This window comes from Synchiropus splendidus, chromosome 2, assembly GCF_027744825.2.
Source record: "Synchiropus splendidus isolate RoL2022-P1 chromosome 2, RoL_Sspl_1.0, whole genome shotgun sequence".
NCBI classification, from domain to species: domain Eukaryota; kingdom Metazoa; phylum Chordata; class Actinopteri; order Syngnathiformes; family Callionymidae; genus Synchiropus; species Synchiropus splendidus.
The window spans coordinates 23,934,075-23,953,695 of NC_071335.1; the positions used below are offsets into that span (position 1 = coordinate 23,934,075).

The 19,621-nt window shown below is 43.2% G+C and overlaps 1 long non-coding RNA gene across 1 annotated transcript in view; it reads right to left on the minus strand.

The window, feature by feature from the left end:
• LOC128753688 (uncharacterized) overlaps nt 1–19,621 on the minus strand; it is a 95,115-nt gene that overhangs the window by 10,528 nt on the left and 64,966 nt on the right. The window lies entirely within an intron of this gene.

Genomic DNA, 19,621 nt, shown 5'->3' on the forward strand with positions numbered 1-19,621 from the left:
TTATAGTATCTCCTAAGATCACAAGCTCCACCAAGTTAGCTTACTCAGCAATCGATGAGAGAATGTGTTGGTTTCACTTCCTCTGTGTCTCGTTTTTGCATTCTCATTCCACCCAGCTGGGGGCAGTATGCGCAGAACACAACAAAGAAAAGCCTTCTCCTACGGATTCTGATGCGTTAGCCTCAGCGTTGAAACACTGATTCGACGACTAAACTCTTGAGTCACAATGTTCACATTGCCTCAGCTGCGGATGACACAGAAGAAATTTGGACTCAGTTCCTCCTCTCCACGCAGACTCAAGTCCAGTTAATGTGTTCACTTAACTTCCCCCAGGAGCAGCCCACCCTTCCCTGGGTGAGAACCACAGCCTCCAGCTGAAGGTTGCAGTGTGATATTAAATAAGCTGTATAAATACGACATCGCCAACATAGAAACCGCATATTTTCTTCATCTCGCTTGTGCTATTTTGTTATATAACGACGCTTCAGAAAAGATCAAAAATCAAAGAATAACAAAGCAGGAGAAGTCAAAGCGAAAGACAGGGGGTAGATTAAGTGCAAAGATCTGAGCAAAGAGGAATATTTTGTACTTCGTCTTGGCTTCACCTGTGAGGCGGCACAACCTCCCCTGCTCTGACGTTAAGTCACAGCAAAGTATTTACCCACCAATTACCAAAGCTGCAGAGGAGAGGAACCCTTCCCTCTGCTGTGCAGAGGAGAGAACAAACAATAACAAAAGCTCCAGCGCACTGTAATCCGCGCAGACGTGCGGGAGAAGCGCTGCCGTTGATGGAGATGGAATTGAACTTGATTAAAAAGCAAACAAAACAAACCCGTGCAAAACACAAACACTCCACACACTTTGTGAATGGGACGGTACAAAGCGAGCAGGGAGCTACTGGGGCGCTCCCAAGGAGGCGAGATGAAAAAGACGAGTGTTTAAAAGGAGATATCTTCTTCTGTTTGTCTGACATATTTACACAATTACGTGCAGGAGCGCGGCAAACTGCAGCACTCCCGCTCGACAAGTCAGAAGAAGTTTAGCTCTTTTTTTAAACCTTGATTTATTTTTTTTCCCCCTCACGTCTTATATTATGGTGATTAAATGGGACGGCGTGACTTGGGTTTGATGGGAAACATTGCTTCCTTAAAATACTGGACAATCTGGCTTCGGGAAAAAAAAGTAGGTCAGCATTGCTGCAATATCAGTGTTTTAGTTTGGGGGAAAAAAAAAATATATATTTTTTTCCTTTGTTCTCCAAGAAATATTTAAGAAAAACCTCAGCCGAGACAAACTACAAATCACATCTAAACTTTTGTGAATCACTAGAGAGAATCTGATCTGATGACAGAACTTCACCCCACCAGAGCAGCAGACCCACATTGAAACCTCATCCTTGAGTTGTTGGTCTGCAGTGAGATCATGAACTCCAGTATGTCACTGTAAGTGGAGTGGGAACAGGTGAAAAGTCGCCAGCTAGCTCATTTAGCAACCCTAAAACATGGATGGGGTTTCTTGTACGATGTGTTTAATAAAGCAACACATTATCTCTCCTGACGCATCACATAGTGATCGTCGACATGTGATGCTCCAGTCAGCTGTCTGTTTTGCATGTGACACATTAAGCTAACCAACTATTCGTCCTCTGGTGGCATGGCATCACGCCGTAGGTAGCGCTTCTGCAGACCGCCCAACACGTCACAAAATTAGCTAATGGTCGAATTAAAGGCCCATTTCGGCTCAACTTTACATATGGATCCAGATAAGGATGAAGCCAACTGTCTGTGCTCCACGTTCATTTCGTCCATATTTCCACAAACCTTAAGGATATGGACTAAACAGAGCAGTACCACCGGAAACCCAGGGGGGCAATGTTGCTGTTACTACCCGATACGTAGCTTTAATGACACACGGAGCGCAGTGCTATTTGGTTAGCATGTAGCATAGCTAGTGGTTTCTTACGGACCCAAAAAACACCAAAATTAGACTAAATGGCCTTTAATTGTCGCACAGTGGGGAAATCAAAAGTGTATTTACATTAGTGCTCCTTTTTATCTTTAAGAAAAAAAAACAACAGGTTTTATTTTGTCCACATAACTGTCACCTTATTGAAATCGGGAAACGTGTGAGTGGTTGGTTGCTTTTATCTTATGTGTTTCTTGGATGAAACCACTAGCTACATGCTAACAAAAGAGCTCTGAGCAACGGAAAGGTTGAGTGTATGCACAAAGACTCGACACCAGACTCTAACATCAGGTGAAAACATGTCTTTATGGAACAATGATGGCATTTTCCTTTAAAAACACATGTTCACTTGGTGTATGTATATATATATATATATATATATATATATATATATATATATATATATATATATATATATATATATATATATATATATATAGTACTTCATGATGATGATGATCGTTGTGGGACTTGAATAATTTATAAGTATATTGATATATCACAGACTGGTTGAGGCTTGGAGACCTGATGTTACAATTGAGAACCATCCCTTTGAAGGTATTCTACGACCAGATTTGTGACACAGTGTGAGAAAGAGGAGAAGAAGCGGGTGCAGGCAGGGTGGAATCATTGGAGAAAAGAGTCAGGTGTGATGTGTGACAAAAGGGTGTCAGCAAGGATGAAAGGGAAAGTGTCCAAAAGGGTGGTGAGGCCAACAATGTTGTATGGTTTGGAAACAGTGGCACTGAGGAAAAGACAGGAGGCAGAGCTGGAGGTAGCAGAGATGAAGATGCTGAGCTTCTCTCTGGGAGTGAGCAGGATGATGATAGGATCAGAGGGACAGCACATGTGCTCAGGTGTTTAGGAGACCAAGTCAAAGAGGCTAGATGGAGATGGTTTGGACATGTACAGGAGAGAGAGACAGTATATTGGTAGGAAGATGTTGAGGTTGGAACTGCCAGGCAGAAGGTGGAGAGGAAGGCCAAAGAGGAGATTGATGGAGGTGGTGAAGGAGGACATGAGGTTTGTAGGTTTGAGAGAAGAGGAAGCAGAGGGCAGGGGGCAGGGGGAGATGGAGGAGGATGATCCGTTGTTGCCACCCTTGAAGGGAGAAGCCGGAAGGAAAAGAAGAAGAATCAGTGTCATTTACTCGCGTGGCTTTATAGCTCCTCTGTTCAGTGTTGGGATGCCTTCAACGTACCACATGGCTGCGTGAGGTACATAATGGGAAATGGTCTCTCCTTCATTGACACCTACAAGATGATGAAAAGCCCCGCACAAAGGTTTCTCACACGGCGGCGGGAGGCTGTCATAAAGGAGTGTGTGCAATAAAACCACAATAAAGGTATCAGATATAATGCTATGGGCAATTAAAACCAGCCGCACAAAAGGATCACACACAGCCCTTATACATATTCACGCTCCTCCTGAAATCTATAGGAATTGCCGAGTCATCATCCGTGTCTCCCAGGCATTCGGATACAATGGCTTTTATCATATGCTTATCGGCGGTGGCCCCTCTCTCTCGTAGAGCTCGATCTTTTGGCCCCTCAATCAGGGAGCATATTACTCCTCTGTCAGAGCAAAGCACTTCCTAACGACAGCGCGGCCAGCTGGGACCGAGCAGAGGGCAGGAGGCACACGCGCATTAACATAATAATCCAAGCACACTCCCACTGGCCCCGCGGCCAGACAGCATATTAGGAAGCCCTCTCCGCCACAGAGGGTCTCGCGGAGAAATACGGCTGCCGGTCCGTCAACATGTGGACCACACGGTGCCGGCTAATCGGTGACCTTGATATAGAAACATGACATGTTTTCTTCACACAGTCATGTGTTTCGTACTTGAATTGGAAACATGTAAAAAAAAAAAAAAAAACCCACAGGAAGGAATACAACAGTCCCACTACTGGAGAGCGACAAAAAAAAATCTTTATGAGTGGAACCTTGGTGTATTCCATTACGGCTGGCTCGACCAGTTCCTGTCTCTAAAACAGTATGACCGGAAAAAAAGACGAAAGGTTGTGAGTTCACACAAAATCCTCATGGTTTAGAAGAATGATGGCGTCATATCCATGTACTACACATTTATTTAAGTCCGTTTTTAGGTCCTTGATCGCTTCCAGTATCGGCGCATTTTCGCGTTCGGGCATAGCCATGTTGCTAGCGGTGTCTTCTCCACTCTCTTTGGGTTTATTGCCACAGAATTTTAGCTTAGACTGGAAGTTTCCCCGAAGTCTATCCGATCTCCGTCTCATCATCTGGTTATTATTAGCAATGAATTTCAATCAGTCTGTTTCATTTATTAATGAACTTTATCAAACCAACAGAGCGGCCATCTAGCTTGCCGCCATCTTGAAAAGTCGTACTACTCAGTTATGAAGCTACGACAATAACAACTTTTATATTTTTATCGTAAATAATATCCATACCTCAGTTTATATATCAATATAAATTTACCCAAGAAATTTGGCAAAACATACATCCTTTATTTCAACCCTGTTTTGTACATAAATATCAGGATATTTATTTTATTCCAGTGCTAAGTAAGTAGCGTCATGGTTGACTATTCCAATGGATTGTGTGCAGTCGTGCAACGTCAAAACACTTTTACTTTCTTCATCTTTTTCATTCTGTCCAGACAGAGCAAACTCCGAAGGCCAAGTTACATGCTACATAATAAAGTAGTTCCCTTGCTCCTTGCCTGCTTGACATTACCAATGATACTTTGACTGTACTTGACCACACCCACTGTGGATTTTGACGCAGAAACTCCTCTTATTTTTGGATTTCTGTCTAAAACTGCAATAGGACTAGAACATTTCCAACAATCTAATAACTAAAACATTCAAGAGTGATGCAGAGGTTAAGCCAACACAAACTCATCGTCCATATAAAAGGTGTGAAGGCTTTTGACTTGAAGACCTGCAACTGAATGCTGCTGTTAATTCGGCTTCACGAACCCAATTCAAGCTTCTATTTGCGTCTCTGCAAACACTTGAATCGAAGGGCCTCGAACTGCTTGCTATCCCTTTGCAACATTCTAAATAGCAAATTAGCATGTGCAAACTGGGACCTCAGTAAAGTGTTTGCATTCCAAATTATTTTTTTTATTTTATTGTCAAAACACAAATCCAATTCAAGATCAAATTGTCATCACCATACGAGGTGTGACTTACCCTATTTTAGAAAATCTCACAACAGATTAAAGAGAATGTAGAAGTCTGCTTTTCCTCTCCCACTTTGCATTGGCTTTGTTGCCTTCTGCAACACAACATAACCCAGTAGCCTGACACATATTCCTGAGTATAGGAAGCATCTCCTCGCCTCTTCTCGTATTTGCTGAAACGAAAGAGAGATAGAGAGATAGAGATAGAGAGAGAGCGAGAGAGAGAGAGAGACACAGGCTTTGAGGACGAGAGAGAGAGAATAAAGGGGGTTGGGTGTTGGTTCCGGAGCCTTCCCTGTGGCATTAGCTGGGGAGCGTTAGCGGCGTATGTGAGGCCTGTGATCCTTTGCACTGGAGTCCCATGATACTCCATGTGGCCTTCACGTCTCAAACCACACGAGACAGTTGCTATCGCTGCGTCAAAAGCCGTCATAATAAAGCCATGGAGCGAAAAGGCGCTGCTGCTTACGCCTGGAGACACAACAACACAAAGCCAACACACCAGCAATCACAGAAAGTATTTTACAGACTCAAGTTCAGCCAAGAAACTTCAACTTCTGCCGAACCCAATTGGGCTTCCGTTGACAGCCGGCGAGTAATGGAGTTGGGAACCGGCCGATGAAGCCGGTTGGATCATTTGCTTTGGACATGGCAGACTCTGACTGTCAGAGAGCCACTGACTGTTCCTGTAAGGCTGTCAGTCGCTCATTGGGGTCTTGACTGAAGACTCTTCGTGGCAGTTCACACACATTCGTCCACTGTGAGGCAGAGAAGTGCTGTGGAGCGGGGGCAGAAAAAAGAGTCTCCACAAATCATTTTTGATCAAGAGACAAGGTAGTGGAGAGGCAGACCTCCCCCTGCTCCCGCCCTACCAGGAGACAACGCTCTAATTGGTGGAAAGGGCAGCCTGTCCGTGGCCGCGTGTGCGCTCAGATCTCTCTCAGGACAGACCCGGCAACGTGCCAATTACTGCCAATTGTTGGCCTGTGCTTGAGCTGTGGACAGTTGTCCGCGCGGAGAAAGAGTGAAGGGCCGGAAAATGCTGCTGCTGATGCTGATATCATGAACAGCATGTTAACTCCGAATCTTTCATAAAGCCAGCCGTTACTGACACGAGGTGTTTCTGCCCGACCATTTAAGAAAAACTCAACATGATCCGCTCCGTTTGAGGTTGCTTTGTGAGTGGCTTGTGCGTTTCATTGTCTTCATGTGGAGCTGTCGGACAGTAAAATTCAAATATATTTGTTGCTACAAATGGGGAGAACAAGGCATAAAAACATATAAATCAGAAAGGAATATCGAAAATTAGATAAATTATATTTACTACTACAGTATGAAATGAAGTTGAAGGAAGAAAGCATTAAATAAGACAAAGACAAAGGACAAAAAGCTTAAGGAAAATTTGCTTAGTTTTTTTAAACACAAAAAACAAGGCAAAAATTAAAATTTGTTCATTTTAAAGCAAGTAGACGATTCTCTTTTCAACTTCAGAGCTAATACGTCAGAAAGCTACTGAAAAAACAGCCAATCGGAGCAGTTGATCCGACTCTAATGCAGGGCAACCTCTCTGGTTGAAACTGGACCTCTATTAACATAACATGGCGAAAAGTCTGACATCCTGCAACTGATCAGAGAAGGAAAGCTGCTTCATTCGTGGTTTGGTTTTGCATCCAAGTCTCCTTTGAAACAAGTGGAGTTCAACAAATTATTTGTTCCAGTTTTTTAATAATACCAATAGCAGAAATAGGTTTTTCTGTTGGCAGCTTGATGGTACAGTGAGAACCAGAGAAGGAATAGTTTTGAAAAAAAAAAGACTCATAAAACTTTTCTGCATCATCCTGACATGCATCTGAGTGACAGTGAGAGGAGATGAGTGTGGCATGAGACTGAGGAGAAAAGCTGATGACTTGGCAAAAATATAAATCAGGAAATAACCCTCTTTTATTAGCTCTGGAATGCAAGAAAAAAATGATGCCATTTTATATATATTTTTTTGATTATCTTAAAACCATTCCTGCATGGACCTGTGTTTGGGAATTGAACACAATGCAGAGTCCTTTGCTTGTCACACCACTTCCTGCATTAGCCATTAGCTTCCCTCCACCGTAAAGGTCAAAGCAGCAGTCAGACCGAAGTAGAGAAAGAGCCGCCTCCTCACATCTCCGCTCACCCTCCACTCATAAAACAAAAGCCAGAAGAAGCGCAGTGAGCGGGGAGGGAAAACAGTCATAATTCTTATTCAACTAAAACTCACTATAATGCTCTTTAATTGTGTAGGCAAAAATCTTTTCGAAAGAGCATGGTAATTTTACCCTGCTAAATTATTCAGCGCACATTAATAACAGTCGGGCCGGCGTGGACGAGAGCGGCTGTTTTAGGAGTGATGAGCTGCTGGAGCGGCGAGACGAGAGCTCACTGAGGCACTTTGGCCCTGTTTTTAAGAAGCGTTTTCAAAGAATAAGACTTTGAATAAATGACCGGAAGTAACCCCCAAAAGGTGGAAACACTTCAATGAGAACTTTTCTTTCCTCTTTTTTATTCAGGGAAGAGTGTTGTATATTTAACAGGATCTATACTGGCCAGCACGTTTCTTTATCACTTCAATATTGTTAGCTAATCCAGGTCAGGCGCCTCAGTCACCCCTATCCTTTCATGGATGCTACTGGTTGTATTCCAGTTCCTTACCATCTTGCTCAGCCCATCCTCACTCCCATGGCGTGATATATAGACGTCGGGAAAGTGGACTTTCGCATCCTATACTGACGATGCATGTTGACACATAGGAGTTTTAATGGCGTAAAAAATGTCTTCCATCATGGCTCATTTCCTTACTGACAGCGACTGAAATGCACAGCTGTTTGAGGGGCTTTAAACAGCAATTGTTTCATGTAAAAGGAAAGGAGCGCCACCTCATGGCTTACCTCACCCCAACCTCCATCTTTCTTTTACGCGACGCTCTGCCCACAGCGTCAGTATGTGCCACAGAAGGCAGAACATGCACTTCAATTGAAAGCTCAATGCGTCTTTGAAAGCTGCCTTCGGCGTCAGAATAGGACTCAAAAGTCCACTTTCCCAACATCAATATATTACGGCATGGGAGATAGGATGGGTTGCCTTCAAACTCAGCATCATCATCTCTGCCACTCAACTCTGATTCCTCAGTCTCTATAGGTAGTGTCATGGCAGCTTCCCTCTCTCACTCCAGCTCAACTCCTCTGTCACAGATCACCTCTGTCAGTCATCTCTGCCCTGCCTGCTCTCTCGTCTTCACCTCCCTGACCTCTGACCATTACACTGAAAGAGTGAGCATCACTGTTGCCTCCCTCTACATACCTCCAGCCTCTCCTCAACCTTGCTGTATGATGGAGCATTTGTGTTTAAATAACTTAAATGGATCGCTGCTGTTACAAGTTACCAACCTATCGACGTAACCTCTTCCATCTCTCACTACTTATCCCTCTGCCATACAAGAGCACCATTGTCCTTGGGAACTCACCCTGAATCCAGGACACTTTTTTTCATTTCTATAACTCATAAAAGCAACACATAATGTGTAAAAATAACATATTTTTTCCCCTCATTCAGAATGTTTAACTCTCTCCATTAACTTGGAAGTGGACTCATGATTTCCGACCAGGAGATACACAAGGTTTCACGCTACAAAGGTCGACCAAGTTCCGTGCATCCCTAAGAAGGAATGAGAGCGGTGCAAACGGGAATTCTACAAACGAAGCTCCAGGAAAAGTAATATACATAATTGGGGCATGGGGCTCAGCAGGGGGAGTTCATCAACACGGACACTTTTTCTAATAAATAATGAATACGACGTCACACAAATGCTCGGGTGCGTAGCATCCATCTATAGAACAATGACTTGTAAGCGCGGTGGAACACAGCAGCCTGACAAAACAAGCAGAAATGTGTGCAAGATGAAATGTGCCTCTACAAACCATCAAGATGAAAAAAGCAACAAACTCCATCCCTAGGCAAAGAGAGCTTTAACTATTCTTCTCAGTTCAAAGTCAGAGAGTCTACTCAAAATATTTGCGTAATAAACATAACGCATGAGATGGAATAAATGCCTGGCTCAAAGAGAAGTGCAGGGCCTGCAGGAGAAAACAACACAGGGCTGCAAATGCTTCTTAATGTCAATCTGACAAACAAGCAGTCGGGAAAACAAGCCCGGACTCGCACTCTTCCCGGCCCTGCTATTTTCAGGCTTCACCATTGAGTATCAGAAACTGAGACACAAAAGAGTTCTGCCTTTTGAATTGTCCGTTTGATGGATACGAGAATAATCATGTGATTTAAGAGACGTCCTTATATGGTCATCTCCTACTACGGCGCCGCCAACGCCACTTTAAAGGGATGATAGTGGCTTCATGGCAGAAAAAGGGTGTGAACCATTTAAACGGCCTATGACTTGTGTCCATGCATGAACTTGGATCCTCTTCTGATATCGTTTTCTACCACAGAAAACACCCCATCACACGCCTAGTGTTGCAGCTTCACTCATGACAGCTCCATCTGTGTTGGTGATGCAAGAGGCCAGACGAAGGTCAAGCTACGTTGTTACGCTCAGTCTAGTGACCAAACAACAAACATGTTTCCTCAGCAGGGTGGGTGGGCTGACATAGGGGGAGAACCTCAGTCATCCGGGAGTGACTCAAGGTAGAGGCGGAGGTGGCTCGGACATCAAGTCAGGAGCCTGCCCAGGTAAGATTTCAAAGGACTAGCTTACGTAGGACTTGGGACACTTGGAGGTTATGAGGGAGCTTTCAGCCTCAGTTCTTCATTGGTCACCTTCTGACCTTGAGTAAGTGGACGAAAGAGTATGTATAGGACCAAAAGCTTCTTAGCTCAACTATTCAATGATAGATACATCAACATGTGACAGCAACATATTTAATTCTTAAAACATAACACTTAATATTTGCAGGCTGGTTGGAGGTTATGCAGCCAAGTTAAATATCGAGGATCAAAACAAGCAGCAGCCTCGAGCATACCTGGGCAAAGAGCGGCCCAGGGGCCATGTGCAGCCCGGTGGCTGTGTTTTCATGGCCCTTTTGACATCAGACTAAAACAATAACTAATATGTCGTAATTTTTCTGCCTTTTTTGTTCTTGCCCTTTTAGTCACCACCAAGTAAATATAGCATATTCTTGTTTTAAGACTATTTTTTTTTCCATATTGGCCATTTTGTGTTCCTAAAAATACATTGAAGGAATATAAATATAGTTTGAAATAAATTGCCTTTTTTATCTTGAACATATATCATGGCATATTCACACTTGTTAATATCCTTAATTACATTAGATTCATTTTGTTCATGTAAGTGTATATTTTTGGATATTTTTCCATCATGTTTTGTAGTCATCGCTTTCTTTTGACATGATATGGCCCAAATGGCAAAAAGGTTCAAGAAAGATTTTTATGCGTAAAGTGGATTGGAAAACAAAGGTTAATAAACAAAACGGTGATTTATTGTCTTTATTTTTACGCACACTGGACTATATCTGTGGACTGAAGATTTTGTCCAACAACGATTAAGACGGATTTGTCTTGGCCGTCACATTTTCGTCCTAAAGCCAGTAAGGTAAGGAAAATGAAAATCGGGGCGATCGTAAGAAGCCACTTCAGAGGGGCCTTTATTTTTCCTGCTGCTGTGCAGAGAATAGCCTCCACGTGTACATAAAGCAGCATCAGAGGAGAATGGTTAACGACAGGTGTGCGCCTGTATCCGTTTGAGCTCTCAGGCGCGCAACAAGGGCCGGTCTAGAAAGGAAGAACCATACCGCATGATTAAATGGAAAGATGCTGACTCTCACACTGCTTGTTTGTTTATTGGGGAGAGTCTGGGGGAGTTCTGAGCCTCAGAACTCCGTTTAAAGCTGATCTGGCTCCTTCAGACAGTGCTGCATCCGACTTCCTGTTGTCGACTCGCACTTGCTGGAGAAAAACTGCTGCTGCAGCCTCAGACAACCTACAGCACTTTGTATGCCGAAAGAAAATACTTAATTAGAAATACAAATTCTCACAGATTGTTATTAATGGGAAGTGTAGAGTAAGCAACACATATTTTGTGCCCATAAGTAATTCTCAGGTATCTTTGATCTGTGGCCCAGAGCGGATGCTGCTGCGTGGCTGCTGTCTGGCTTCTGGGACTCCGCCAGCACCAGACATCTGGCTACTTTGTTATCATTGGTTGATCCCATCCCAGGAGGCCACTCTGGTGACACCAGGCGGAGAGTGTCCTGGCAAGGAAAGTGATCAGCACATTTTCACTGGATTAGAGTTCCAAAGTGGTCCTCAAATCTCTGCAGGGGTCGGCAGAGCTATCTCCGTCAGAGGAGTTCCTCAGGGCTCTGTGCTGAATCCACTGAGTATAATGGACGCTGACCTACTGTTGACCGGGACATTAAATAACAACTGTGAACGACATCCACGATATTGAAAAATTCATGAAATTTGGAAGGTCTTAGCGGAAGATAAACAAGAGACCCTTGGAGCCACGTGCTCCAACTGCTGTCCCACATTGGACGGCGGCATGAACATCAACCGCACATTTTGTCGGTTTTGTAGCATTAAAGTTGCTTCAGTTCAGTGAATTAAATGTACGCCGTTTTTTATGAAGTCAAGTTGTCTGGTTTCAGCCTGTTTTAAGTGGAGCTAGTCACATGACCAGCAGCACTAACCCCCCATTAACAATGACAAAAAAATGTGAATGTTGGTAAATCCAAATTAACCTGCGCAAAACCACCAAAACACTTCAACCCTGAATATATGATGGAAATACATCTTTCTGTTGATGCTCTTAATCTGTTTTCTAGCAAACTGCCTGAATACATAACTCTGACTAACAGAGGAAATAAATGTGGGACAGTAATACTTGGTGAAAATCAAACTTTGAGCGGAAATGACCTCCTTTTCAATCATTTTTAACAATATTTTGTAATACATTTTAATACATTTCCTTCCACATTCTATAAAAAAACATTTTATTAAAAGTATAATTCATAAGAAGATGTACCTTTGTGATCAATAGAATTGGACTCCTCAATCCATGTGCTCATTCTATCTGACATTTTTGTAAATATTGGAAATTTTGGAAACATTTAGTCAGCATTTTTTACAGCAATAAATGAGCAAGAAGTTCAGATACAACTTTGGATTTTGGAGCTAAGCCCAGTTTGAGGCAATAAAGCTACTTATCTGAAACTAATCTATTAGGAGCCACTTTTAAAATAGACCCGCAGAGATTAAATTCAGGTTCTCCCACACGTTTGTCCTAAAGTGCAGTTGTGTTTTTCCAGAGTTGTACTGAGCAAAAACAGCCCAAATTGTTTTTACTGACAAATGCAGTTTTGCTGTTCCTTATATTCAGCGACTCCGAGATTTAAAGTCATAAAAACCTTTTGCCTTGAGCTTTCTTCTGCTCTCATACAAAAGGGGTTTAATGTGACTGCATCTCAAAGGTTGCGTCTAACAATCCGTCACACAAAACACTTGTTTAGAGGTCAAAGAGAAGAATGCTGCCTAAGCACCGGTTTAGTGGAGAGGAAAAAAGTCATGATGTGACAAGCTGAACCTTATTTGCGGGATTGATTGAGGTATCGTGTCTTCTCCCTTTTTTCTCTTGGCGTTTCCATTTGTGAATACAAAGCTTCGGTGACCCATAAATATTACATGGTGAGGAGATGCAAAGTAGGAATTAATGACTGGGGTGTGTGTGAGTGTATGGCAGGTCCCTGTGGGATTCTGCTTAGACAGGCGGGCATTGAGAGGGTGTGGTCTCTCGCTTGCTCTTTGGCACACGACATTCAAGCTCAATCCAGACACGTCTATTCATTCTCATCGGGGCAGCTTGAGCCACGGAGGCGGCCATAAAACCACTCCGGAGGGAGGAGAGTCCACTGGATTTGTTGGCACCGGCACTCTCAAATAGATACAGGCTTTCTGCCTCATGTAGCCACAATAAAGAAGGACTGAAATTTGGTTCCGAGTGGTCGTTATCTTCAGTTAGTTTTCTGATGTATAAACAAAATAAAATAGTTGTTAAAACATAACACTTCATATTACCAGGCTGGTTGTAGGTTATGCAGCCAAGTTAAATATCTAGGATCAAAACAAAGAGCCATGGTCTACAGAAAAAAGGTTCATGATTTGGACTGTAAAACAAAGGTTAATGAACAAGATGGCGATTTATTGACTTTATTTTTACGCCCACTGGCCTATATTCGTGGACAGAAGATTTTGGCTCGCAACTACTTATGCTGAGGCTATTGCTTTAATGATGGATTTTTCTTGGCAGTCACATTTCGTCCTCCTCTGTTCTAGCTCATGCTCAAGTAAAGCTAAAGTAAAGCTAAAGCAGAATGGTTTTGGTGGTATCTTCTGATGTATAAAAAAATAATTTAAAAAAAAACAATCATACCACTTAGCAACTCCATTGGTTCCTCATTTCCATTTCTGGTCCTACTCTACACAGTAGAGAATTTAGTTTGGTTTTCCATTAGAACTACTTCAATATCCAGGTGCTTTATGTCCCTCTACTGGCCACTCAGACGGTAGAGACCTCACAGAACTCCCACATGCCCTGAATAGTCACAAGTAGGGACTAAAATTGGTATCACTACACACGCTTTCTTTCCGTCATTTCCGTATTATAAGCCGCTACTTTTATCTCACGGTCTGAACTCTGTGGCTTATGCGACGGTGCGGCTAATATATGGATTTTTACAGGCTAACGTGCGTCATGCTGCCAAAATATTGAGCCTGGTCACATCAAACCGATGACATCACCTTTAAGCGCTCAAAATGTGCTGTTTTCACACACGCGTCCACGGCTCCGCCCACAGAGCCGATCTCCTGGAGGACCGGAGATGAGAAGCAGCAGCTGAGACCAGCTGTGGTGTCGGAACTTGGAACACACAAGTGAAAACATCAGCATTTTGAGCGCTTTAATATCAATAAAAGATGTGAGGAGGTCACGATTCAAGGTCAGAACATTGCTTGGCACAGCTTAAATTGGGAACTTCCAGTTTCCCACATACCAACTCTCAGATTTCTCACCCAGTGACGATGGTGAGAACTGCTTTTCAGGTGACAAAACTCATCATGAAAAGTAAGATCAGACTCAGCCACTGAACCAAAACCTTGATTCCAATTCTTAGCTGTCTTTTGTCCAACCCACTGTGGTACTAACAAAGTATCATCTAATATGATCTGATATCAAGAGGTTTTCTTTCCTTGTATGTGTAGATTTCATTTGTCTAAACAAGTGCCGATCATCCAACAGTGCTAACACATGGAGACTTTATTGACTGAGGCCAAAGTCAGCGCATACAGAAGGCTGAGCCGGGATGGGAAAAGGGCATTTTCCCCTCTCTTTCGAGTAATGAATCAGTTAAGGAGGGGCCACTTGACACATGTCACAGAAGCCGCCTCACACTATTACCTCTACAGGGGGCGCCGGGGACTTACTGGAGACTTGCGAGTCGCTCTCTCCAAAAGCTGCAGGCTTGAAGATCATTAGCGCTACAGGACTCATCTTCATGGCCCTGTCCGACTACTGAACCTCTGGCTTTGATCCTCGCACTGTTATTTTTTTGTGAAAAGTGCGGGACGCCATGTGAATGTTAAAGTCATTCACACAAAGTCAGCTGGTGAAACACCACAATCAATAATGGGCTGATGGAGGACGATGCCAGCACACAACATGGATGCTGGAGGTCATGTGACATGCTATCAGAAGGTATACTATTCCATCAGTAAAGAACACAGTGCTTCGTGACTGACTGATGGGTGAACGTGAACCTCCGGTTGAGCTGCAATAAGAGGCTCATTGTTCAGGGCGCCAGGTCACTGGAGATCTTCCCTCCAATGGGTTAGAGGAATTAATAGCAGTAATGACACGCCTGAGATCACAACTTTTTGATAGTGGGTACCATAGTGAACAAATGCTGGTTGTGCGTCTTCATCTGTACAACCTAACTGCAGCATTTTAAAAAACGATGTTCGCCACTTGACACCCAGACTATCACCCCGAAAGTCACAACAGCTATTGAGTGCTGTTTTGGTCAATAACTGCAGCGCTCTTTGGAATTTCAACAAAAAAAAACTCCAAATGTACTTTACGCTCATTGTACGCCACACAAGTGTTTAGGTGGAGAGAGAGGACAGGGCCTCTTTACTTCAGCTGCTGCCCCCACGATCTGACCTAGGATAAGTGGAATAAAATACGTAGTAAAATGGTGTCAAAGATATCGTGATAGTTGTCGCTGCAGTCCAGTTTAAGTTGGTAGTATCTGCGACAATTCAACTCGAGCACTCGAAGTAGTATTACTAAGGTGGTACACCAAAAGCCAGATGTAGTGGAAGCATTGAAGTGCTAAATGATGCAGCAATATATAAGAAGTACAATTGTAGCAGCAGTCGTCGAAGCAGTAGTTGCAGTTGTAGCTGTTGCTGCTATGATTGTCAAAGCTGTGACGTGCATGGAATTTCGACTTCATCTCTGTCAGCCTGTGCTGACTCCAATCAATTCAGCTGAAGACACTTTGCTCGACAGAAGTCTGATTTCGGATTTTGAAGTCGCAGACAAGACCTTGAGCGCGAGGATAAACAATGGCGCGCTGTGTAGCGCAGGTGAAGGACAGTTCAAGATGAGCCGTATTGAACACTTCACAGATGACAGACCTTCAGATATGTCACAATGCTCAGCAGCAGCAGCAGCAGCAGCAGCAGCGGCGGCGGCGCGGAGCCACTTCTGCCGCTCCGCCGTGGAGAAAGATCATTACAGCTAATGAGGCAAAAGGCTTAGGACGATGACAGCGTGACAGCACAGAGGTTTTTAATTTGTCGGATCGGTTTGTGACAAGCTCCATCAGTGGGAATCTTTTCATTTGTGCGGAAGAAAGAGGGAAAGGAGGTCAATTAGCGCCAACCTTCCGACAACCCAGTGACAAGCAATATATTACGGCATGGGACAGTTGAACTAATAAGAGGCAGCGGATAATGTTGGAAAGACTTCAGCGATCAAGCTGCTACAGTGATCACATGTGTAGCACCTGACACGCGTGCGCATGCAGGGTCAGAGTCACGTCTTCCTATGTTCCCAGAGAGTTAGTTTCACCTGAGCTATGAAGCGTTCTCACATATTACAAGAGTAAAACTACTTCTTTGTAATAACACTGTAATGATCGCTAGCAACATTTTTTTTTATAAACCATTGTTGTCTCTGTTTAGGCACCAACATTCCTCACAAAAGCAATGGCATCCGATTTCCTCTGGAATATGCTTCTTCCTCTAGCTCAGCTGGTTTTATTTGACCGGGTCCGGTCCAGTGCTTCTCCCCTCATATTGATCTCAAGTACCTAAAGGTATGTGACATCATTATGAGACTTGACCTTATCATCTGCTGCCCCGCAGCCTGTAGGCAAGAGTGGGACACAATCTAATGCCGCCGCCCCCTTAAGGTTGGCAGTGGGTCCAGCGCAGGGAGGTTGACGGTCACTTTATTTGTTTTCCTGACCCTGGTGACACGCCTCAGTTTCCTTGACTCTAAATGGTCAGAACTAGTTTGGCTGGAAAACCAGTGTAGTTTCAGTGTGGAGGAAGGGGTTGGTTTTATTCTGAAAGATCATAACGTCCAAGGATGTTACTGATAAAATGTACTTGGAAAAAGACCATATTTCTGAGACATATTTTAATGAGACAGATTTCAGCATTTTAATTCATTAGTTACAAATTCTTTGTCCAGTGCTCCTGATAAGGCATTGTATATTTGTGTAAATTGTAATGCATGATAATTAGAATACTTAACTTGACCGTCTGTACAATCAATAATCCTCCAAGAGGCCTTTTTGTAGAACTGCGTATCGGCAGGAATCCTGCAATGCGATACGTATCCTGATATAGGAGTGGTGGCACGATACATTGCGATATATTGCGATACTGTAGTTCAATATATTGTAATATTTGTTGACAAGAGCCATATGTTAAGGGGGGGAAATCAGATAATGCAGTAATACATTATGTGCATGAAAGCAAGTTTACTGACATGAACACAGTCCAGTTAAACTTTCAGTGAAATTTCACAGTCCAAGAGAGAAATGTCGCCTTAATTGAGAAAATAACTGGAGTCCGCAGAAACAAAACGATCAAGCATCGCGATATTCCTGCAAAAATGTTAATACAATATTGCAGAATCAAGTGTCGCGATACTGGAATGTATCAATATTTTCTTAAACACTATTTATTTGACGTAAATACATGAACATTGAGTATTTGACAATCTTTTTTCCATCTGCTTTTGTAAGGCATTTCTTCAAATGTTTTTTTACTTAAACAACACAGTGCATTATAGTTTTCAGGATCGATGTTCCCTTAATTTTTCAGCCATTGCTGCTTCATCAGGCAAAATTATGAGTGATATTGATATGTTTATTAGCAAGCAGCAATAAACCCATCCAGGTATTCAGCAAACTATGGGCTCGTGTGCAAGTCAAGATCACCAAACCTAAGACCGAGACCAAACTGAATTCAGAATACTGAAGCATAACTCTAGTAGTCATACTGACACACACACACATTCATTTTGAACTGCAGTAGAAACAACTGTCACAATGCTTTCAATGGAACAAACTAGTACTTCATTCTGTATTCAGCTTGGTCTTGACTCAGGCCTCTGGTTTCGGGTTAGGTGCTCTACTCCTACTATTACACTACTATGCGGATTCAAAAAAACAAAAAACAAAAAAGCCTTACGTTACGTTAGGACAGGTGTCTGATAATCTCCCTCCAAATACCATAACATTAATCTTCCGGTCCTCTAATCCAACTGCACATACACCTGCTGGCAACACTGGGCCAAACCAACATCAGTCAACTAGTTCTTTCCGTCTTCAGTATCGTAGACACACCAGAAATTGACATCTTTCAATGTATTCATTTACACCAAGACAAATTCAAACAGGATGTGGAGTTCATAAGTTCTTCCCAAAAACTGTGACTCTTACACGCCTGTTCAGTTTCTGCCTCTCATCCTATGTAGCTGAGATAGGCCCCGCCCCCTTTACCTCCCAGTTCAGGGTGTACCAGGAGAGAGTGGATGAATGTTGATGAGAAAAAGCAATAAGTAGAACATAACATCTCAGCCCACTGATCTGCTTTGGCGAGCTACTTGTAGCCTGTGGGAGTTGAGTGAATCCAAAATGCTTCTAGCTGCTGCTGCTGCTTGCATTCAAACGACACATTAAAGGAAAGCGCTCCTGGTGGAACTTGTCACCAGGTAAGGCTGAGTAAATAAGCAGCTCTGTCTGTGCGATTTGCCTTGAGTGAGATCCTGCACTCTTTGTAGACCCTCTCTCAACACGCATTGACCTTCTGCTCTGACATGTAAAGAGCTCCACCAGATCAGAAAAAAAAAGGGGGCGGAGGGGAGGAGGGTTCAGCTGTGAATAAAGGCATCACTACTGCAAGCAGTCAGGAGACTTCATCCACTTCTCTCTCGCTGCGGCAGCGGCGGCGTCTCTGTGTTCCGTGTCGGAGCAGAGATACCTCGTTGGCGGCACAAAGGAGCGGTTCTGTAATAAAAACAGCTGTCTCTGGTGGTCTCGGTGTAATTGGGATTGTTAACGTGCACGGCTCCTGAGGGAGACGCAGGAGACTCTGTCTTTGTGTAAAGCACACAGACACCTCTGCAGCTCTCCTTGATTCGGATGTAAGAGAGAGTGTGAGGAAGAAAAAAAGCAAACAAGTCACCTGAGTTAAATCAAGCTTCGCCGCGCGCACTCTCTGTTTTACTTTTGTTTTTTTCACACACTGCACATTTATTTAGATGTAGTCCTGGGCCTTGATGTCCCCCCCACCACTCCCTCCTCCCCCTCTCTCTCGCACTGGTCCATTGAGGATTGTTTTGTGTTTAAAAGCCGGGTAAGAGTACAACTTGTAACTCGCCTTATAGCATCAATTACTTCATCTGTGTGTTACATTATAAGAGCAATTAACAATCTTTTGAAACCTAATGAGGGAAATACACAGACAGCCTGCTCCAGGAAGTTATGACCAGTAACAACAAAATGTATTCTTTTCAGATCATAATACAGAAGTCTGACTGAGGTTTCCCCGTTTGTTTACGTTCAAAACCTTTTATTCTGTTATATTTTGTTAACATTTGTATCTGATGTCCATAGCGTCTAAGCTCAACTCCACTTTCAGTTGTTTCATGGCTTCACAAATTGTGTTGGGAAAATAAAAAGTAAAGATGAATTGGAGTTTGAACATCCCAAAAGAACGGGAGGAACCAACCTTCCAAGGCTTTACTGAAGACGGAATAGGAAGAAAAACCGAGCACCGATTTGCTACCAGGAACAAGACACTGGTAGGAAATACACGAACAATAGCAGATATAATCAAAAACATAAGATATTTTGGCTCTTTCTTCTGGTCACACCTTATAAACAGTGGCCTGGAAATAGGGGCAAT